Here is a 7,853-nt window from a genome sequence, read left to right as displayed (position 1 = left end):
TTAACCCAATTTCCAACACAAGGGCTCTCTCCTCCACAGAGAAGTCCATTTAAATAGCTTTAACACTGCTCTCTTCAATCCCCTCCTGACTGAAAGCAGAGGAAGTGGAGAGATGAGAACCTCCTCTTAACCAAATCTCTCAGGAGAGCTCGTACCTGGGAACTAAGTTTGTTAAGAGCAAATCCCAGAGCAACAGAAAAACAGCTCAGCAAAAGAGGTGGACTGACAGCATCCAACATCCACAATTCTCAACCAAACGTGGTTCTCTGAGCTTCTCAGCTATGACCAGGTATGGGGTGAATATCAGGAGATTCAAATCTAGAAAGTCTAAGGGAAAATCAACATCTTTAAGTTTAAATCTCTCCTCCCCCAATATCAACATGGCCATCAGTGGATAGGTAGTCATGTCCCTTGTTCAGAAATAATTTTGAGACACATTCAATTAATCAGACTCTGTTCGGGTGATATTGCAATTAAGACAGACACTATCCCTGCTCTCAGGAAGAAAACCGCCCGGTGGATTCTGTAAAATGGTAGGACAGGCATGAAAGAATCACTGGATTTATAATATGAGCATGGAATTATTAAGGGGAAAACGTTGGTAGACTGTCTCTGAGTATTGGACCTTATAAAAAACAGGTGTTGTAAAAAAAAAAAAAAAAAGACAGAGAGGTATCTGTGTTCAGTTTACTTTGGTAAGCTGGGTTTAATAAAATTTCATGAGTGTCTTGTTTGCAGGACTTTTCAGTGTCTTTAATGTGACAACACGCTTGTGAATCTCCAAATCTGGCTGAGTGTCCGAAAGTTCTGGGAAGCATCTCAAAAGGAAAATGCACCACAGACCAATGACCAATGGAATCAGAATCCCCAGAAGGGAGGCTCAGGAAACTACAATGATAGAAAAGCTCTAGGTTGGTTTTTGGTGCTCAGCTAAAATGACTTAGACACTGAAATTTGGGACTGTCATGGACTGAATGTTTGTTCCCCATGCCCAAAATTCCTATGTTGAAATCTAATCCCACCGTGACGATATTTGGAGATGGGGGCTTTGGGGTATAATTAGGTCAGAGGTTGGAGCCCTTGTGCATGAAATTAGTGCCTGGCTAGCTCTTTCCACCGTGTAGACCTATGAAGAGAAGCTGGCAGCCTGCATCCCAGAACTCACCAGAACCCCACCACACTATTACCTTGATCTCAGACTCTGCAGGATTTCAAGGGGCTGACCTCCGATCTGTTGGTTGACTGCCTGCCAGGGTCCACATTGGCTAAAGCACAATTATCACAAGTTCTTCAACATTTCTGAACCCCAGGTTCATCGCCTGCAAACAAATATAAGAGAATAAAATCTAGCTCCCAGGATGGGAAAGATTAAGCAGATGAGGTTCGAAAGCCCCTAGCACTTAGTAGATCTTCAATAAATGTGAGTTGTTTCTTCCTCCTTGCTCTCTTCTTTCCCCCACAGGGTTTTGCATTAAGGAGTCGGGAGAAATAGGATGGTTCTGCCACCAGCCTGCAGGGTGCCACTGGGCACATCTTGGGCTCTGAATTTGTTGGAACACTTTCAGTCAAAGGTAACAGACTCACTCAAGTTTAACTCAACAAAGAAGGTAGGGAGAAAGAATAGTTACTACGCAAATGGGATCCGAGAGAACCCGAGGTGGAATGCATCCAGGTCTCAGGAAATAGCTGGCAATAGGGACTAAGATGTGCTAGGAAACCTAACACATCCCGTCTTCTGCCCTCGTGCCTTCTCCTCTCTCAGCGTTGCTTTTGTTTGCAACTGCTTCCCAGTAAACAGGACAAAAAATGGCAGTCAACAGATGCTCTAAATACCCAAGCTGGGCTAATAGGGCCTCTTTCCTTAAACGTAATTCCAAAATCCCAAAAAAAAGATTTTCATTGGCCAGTTTGGGTGGGACCTGACCCTTGGCCCAATCAACAGCATCCAGGGGTGGAGCCATGAAGTTTTCATTGGCTCAGCTTGGGTGGGGCCCGACCCTTGGTCCAATCAACAGCATCCATGGGCAGGGCCGTGAGGTTTCCATTGGCTCAGTTTAGAGTAGGTTGACACCCCCCAACCCCTAATCCAATCAACAGTGTCCAGAGGTGGGGCCATATTGCAGAAACGTGGCAATTCCTGCTGTAAAAATGTGAATGGACAGACTAAGACCCAGTCTCCAAAGAAGGGAAACCAGATATGCCAGACAGTAAGTGCCTTGCTGAGATGGATGACACGTACTACCTGGCCTCAGGAGTTTCCAGTTCTAAGAGGAAGACAGACCCAGAGACGGATAAATTCCATCCCTACCGAGAAAAGGCCATTCCAGTGGTTTGACTCAGAGGGGTCCAGACAACCAGGGTTTGGTGGGAGAAGTTCCCAGAAGCTGCACTGACCGCCACCCCAAAGCCATCCTAGGATGTGACGAGCTAATTAATCACAATTATTATTTATGGCAGTGCCAATCCACCTGCTCGTGTCACAAGACATTAGTTATTGCCAGGAATGATGAATCCCAGGATGTAGAACATGCTAAAAATATTAATCTACAAGTGAAAATGATTTTAATTGGATTTCGCCCTTGGGGTCGTGTCAGGGGCCCGCTTTCAATCAGACTTGTCCAGTCAGCAAAGCGGACCCCAGCCTTTCAAATTGAAACTGTGATTGGCTGGCAGAGGTTAATAGAAATGTTGGGGAATAAATAGGTTATTGATTGATCATAACAATCAGCTGGCTCCCGGTTTACCTTGCTGACCTCGCCCACCCAATTTTCCGGCAAACTCGGTTAGCATCTAATTATAGATCACTTTTACAATACTGTGTATTAATGAGCAGATTATATAGCCGGGGTTGGGGGAATTCTTAGTGGTGAAGTTTTTCCATGGCAGAAAATGGGGTGAGATCTCATGCCCATCTTGGGGACTATCGGTAAGGGGGGGGGGGGTCCTAGGAGGAATAAAGTCACACACACACACACACACACACACACACATCCCCGCTAACACCTCATTCCCTCACTCAACACACAATTCCTGGGCATGAGTTTGGTGTGGGGAACCTGGGGACGCGGGGCTCTATGAGATACAGCCCCCCTGCGATGCAGTGGTTTTAGAACATCGGTGAACAGAACAATCAGTTGACCGGCGGCTTGTGAAAAAGTCAGACTCTTGGGCCCGCGCTCTGAGATTCTGGTTCAGAGGGGTCTGCATTTGTAAAAAGCACCCCCTCCTCAGGAATTCTGATGCAGTTGGAGGACCTCCTTTGGAGACACACCGGCCTGACTGGATAGAAAGATCCACACAAGCAAACCAAAGTCAGGGCCCTGAGTGGCCTGGCTGAGAGCTGGTCCTCGGTCCAGTGGGACCCAAGGAAAGCCAGGTCCACTGGTAATGTCATCTTGGAGCAGGTGGTGTTGGCACGGAGTAAGGGTTTCCCAGGGGAGCCTGAAGAACACTTTGTCTCCATAAAGGGTCCCTTTTAATGGGCACAGTGGTGTACACAGCACCCTCCACCATGGAGACCCTGGGCATTGTCTTTGCCCTTCAAGAGACTAACAACCTGGTTGGGAAAACCAATGCATAAACCGCTTGAATTGCTTCCCTGACTCTAAACGGCATCTCACAATGCACAAACCCTCTACCTGCTGTCCTCCTGTTAAACCAACCTGGTGACGCTGTGGTGCTGGCACGGATGGGAAACTGAGGCTCGGTGGGGTGAAGTGACCTGTGGGGGGTCACACGGCCGGTCCTTCCAGACAGGACTACAAGTCCAGGGTACATGCGCTGTGCTGCTTCGGCCACCTTGTCGGGGAAGCGGCCCCTCCAAAGAGGACAGACAGGGTGGGGCAGGGGCAGGGACGTGGCTTGGATCAAAGGGTGTGACAGTGACAAATGGCTCAATCACAGCTTTTAAGACAGTGCTGGGAAGACCTCACTCAGGCAGCTAAGCTGGGTTTCCAGAAGAAAGGCAGTCTATTAAGAGAGACCCTCGCCTCCGAGGTGGGGAGGGAGTGCCTTTTCAAGGAACCCGGTCAGAGACCACTGAAAGTCATGGGCACAGGGCAGCTGAGCTGGAGGAGAGGAAAGAGGGGTCTCTGCCCAGCTATGCCCGTGCAGATTCTCGCCGGGACCCCCCCACGGCCTCCTGCCGGGCTCCCCATCTTGGCCCCCCCATCCTGATGTTCCCCCCAGCCTCTTGGGTTCCCCCCCTGCCTCATCTCTGTCCCGCCGCCAACACCCCAGCTCCTTCCCACCTCAGGGCTTCTGCCCTTGCTGGTCCGCCTGCCTGACACTCCCTCCTAATGCCATGTGGCTGATTCTTTCCCAGAAGCTCAAATCCCACCTCCTGCCCTTGTCCACGCCCAGGTCACACGGCCCACTGCCTTCCTTGACTACTTTCATAGCAGTGCACAGGAAGCAGCTAACACGCTCGTCTCCGTGTTTAGTATCTGTCCCCCGCCCCACCTAGGGGGCTCTTAGGCCCAGATGGGATGTGGTGGCCAGGGGGCGCCTTATCCCCCCTGGGCTTTGAGGAGGAGAGAGGACAGGCCTGGAAGAGACCAATGAAAGTGGCCAGCTGAGACCCAGCACTCGCGAGGTACAGGCAATCTCACCCCTATGGTTTACCTGGTCTGTGCATCATTTACGTATGCAGATTCCCGTTCTGCAGAAGGAACTGGGAGGCCAGCGAAGCAGCTGCCATAGTCATCCAAGACAGAAGTGCCGGGGCCTTGGCAGACGAGGGGAGAAAGGTGGGCAGAACCAACAGATATTTAGGAGGTAACATGACGGGAGTCGGGCAAAGGTGGTAGCGGAACGGGAAAGAAGGGGGAAGGATGCCTCCTAGATTTCTCCTGTGGGCAACCACTCAGCATCACTGAGATGGGAGATAGTGGCTGGGGACCAGGCTTGGGGGTGGGGGGCAGGGGATGGGGGGCAAGGGATTGGGGGGCATCCTGAGTTCAGCGGAGAAGAGAAGAGAAGCAGAGACGTTTCTTAAAAGGAACTGTATCGGTTCCCTGTTGCTGCCCAAGGAACCTCTCCAAGACCTAGTGGCTTAAAACCAGGACCATTTTGTGGGCTCCCGAACCTGCAATTTGGGCAGGACTTGGCAGGGACCATTTGTCTCTGCTCCGTGCAGCCTCAGCTGGGGCAGCCAACCAAAGCTAAATGTTCGACCTCCAAGTGGTGGCTCAATGGGGCCCGGCTGTCGGGGGGCTGTGGATGGCCCCGGGTCACCCCCAGGCTCCCGTGCAGCAGAGTGGTTGGCTCCCAACAGCGAGCGTGGGCGATACGGCGGCAGCCGTTCCTGTAACATACACCCTACGACCGCGACAGTAATAACCAATGTCTCCTGCAAACTTACTCTGCGCCAGGAATGTCACACGCATGGAGTCCCCTCGAGAATCTCCCAAGAAGGAGGTTCCATTATTTTACACACGGGGACACAGAGGCTCGGACAGGGGAAGTGACTTGTCCAAGGTGATATAGCATCCGAGTCAGGATTTGAAACTGGATCTTTCCCACCTCCAGGTGGCTCAGAGCAGAGCTCAGCCTGATTTTTCTCTCCACCTCGTGCCCCCGCACAGGGCCCAGCCCAGACCCCCCGGGGTGCTGGTGCTGCTGACAGGCTGACGTCGGAGGCCACGCAAGCCCAGTAGGGGCTCCAGCACTCCCAGCCTGAGAACCTGGGAAAGCTTCGAGGAGGCTGAGGCCTGAGCCCAGTGCCAAAAGGTGATGTCTGGTATGAGCTCCCCGGTGGCCCTGAGATGGCTGGGAAAATGCCCCACTGCCCTGTGCTTCCAAGGCCTTCTCCATCCTGGGCCCAGCTGGAGGCTCCCGTGCATTCCTCACATTCCACGGCTTTTCTCTGGGAGGAGGCCTCCTTCCCACAGGAGAGGCCCCTTGCGCTGGGATCGGGAAGCCAGCTGTGTTTCAGCTGAACCACACCAGCTCCCCAGAGGGGGCTCTGGGCCCCCTCCCGCCATGTGGCTTTGGCCTTGTTGTGGGCACTTTGCATAGGAGAATCTGTTGATCTGCCGCGGGCCGGGTGAGAAATGCCCACAGGGAGCTGGCTGCCCTGCCTGAGCTCCTGGGGCGCCCACATTCACTCTGGCTCAGGAGCTGGGGACACAAGGAGGCCCAAGACCCAGCTAGGCTGCCTGCCAACTTGCTCCGTGACTTGGTCCAGCTGTTCCACCACCTGATCCTTAGACTGCGCTACCTTGCTGCTGGATTCTGCGGGCAAGCCGCACCTACCCGCGACAGGACAACCCACAGGGGAGGGGTGGGGGCCCATCACAGGCTGACATTTTGCATCCACCCTCTTATTGAATCATTACAACCTCTCTGAGAGGGGGACAGTGTTATCCCCATTTTACAGACGAAGAAACTGAGGCCCAAGGGGAAAGCCCTAAGTCACATGGCCAGGGAAGCATGGATCTGACTGCTCCTGAGTCAGCCTGGGTGTAGCCCACTCGCAAGGCTCAACTGCCTCTGGGTTGAGCCTCGACCCCCCGACTCAGTGCCAAGCATGATGCTGGGTGCCCAGGGTATAGCCACGAAGCAGGCAGGCATCATCCCTACACCTGTGGAGCTCCCAGACCAGAAGAGGTAGTACATGAGCCCATAGATGTGAACTCACAAGCTGTGCTCAGCTGTCCGAGGACAGGAACGCCTCACAAGAAGAAGGAGTAACGAGAGAGAGAAGCCAGCGTAGAGGGAGTGACAGGCCCGTCTTACCGAGGGGATGGAGGGAGCCTTTCGGTTATGCTTGCAGCGAGCTACCCCCTCCTCCAACTGCATGTCTCTGGGCACGTCTCTCCACCTCTCGGAGCTTCAGCGTCCTCCTACAAAAATGGGGATAGTGAAACCAAACTCTCAAATGTCGTGAGCATTTCATAATTCAACAAGGATGAACCGTTTAGCATAGAACCTGGCCTACAGTAAGCACTCAGAAAACAGCCACCGCCATCTCGTCAACCGGGTGGGCTAAGTCAAGTGTTTTGGAGGTAGAATGTGGAGCCATGCTCTTTGCAGGCAGAGCCCACCACTGGCTCCTGGAATATTCGAGACCTCAGGGGGAGAGCGTTAGGGGACACTGCGCTACCAGCGTGATCAGAATAAAGTGGCCCTTGCCAAGAGAAGCATGGTGAAATGAAGCCAAAGTCGTAGTTTGCCTATTTTTCAGAGAAGAAAACAGGTTTGAAGAGGGGAAGTCATTTGGCTTGGCTTCTGTTAAGAACAGAAGCCCTCAACAGAACAGAAATTAGCAGAGCTTTTTCCAAGCTGCTGTCCTCAGCTGCATTCTCTCCAGCCTCTTCTCTTCCCCTACCCATGCCAGGCCCTATCCAGTACCTGAAATTCTGGGATCCGAAGAGTAACCCCCTCAAAGCATCCCCAAATGCACCAGAGAATAACCAGGTTTCCAAGAACAGAGACTAAGAAGTGGTCTTGGTGCAACACCACCATCTGCTGGTCGTAGTTAAGAACTGCATCTCTGGCTTGGCCACTTTGAGCACCTACAAAGGGCTACATCTGAGATCCACCCCCCCCACCCCCACCGCCTTCCAGAAACGTGCAGAAAAACAAGACAGGAGATAGACAGCAAACAAGGAATCAGACAAGTAAGCAAGGTCATTTCAGATGGGCATGCATCTTAAGAAAGAAAAGCAAGAGTTAAACAGGTCTCGTGATAAAGCAGTGGTTCTCAAGCTATGGTCAGGAGATCCAGGGACCCAGTGAGACATTAATTTCTTTTTCGACTCCTTCCCTCATGAGTGTATGATGGAGTTTTCCAGAAGCTACATGACATGTGACATTGCAACAGATTGAATGCAGAAGCAAATACTAGAGGG

Source organism: Phoca vitulina, unplaced genomic scaffold (genome assembly GCF_004348235.1).
Source record: "Phoca vitulina isolate PV1807 unplaced genomic scaffold, GSC_HSeal_1.0 scaffold82, whole genome shotgun sequence".
Taxonomy (NCBI): Eukaryota; Metazoa; Chordata; class Mammalia; order Carnivora; family Phocidae; genus Phoca; species Phoca vitulina.
Note: the sequence above shows the minus strand (reverse complement) of the source record.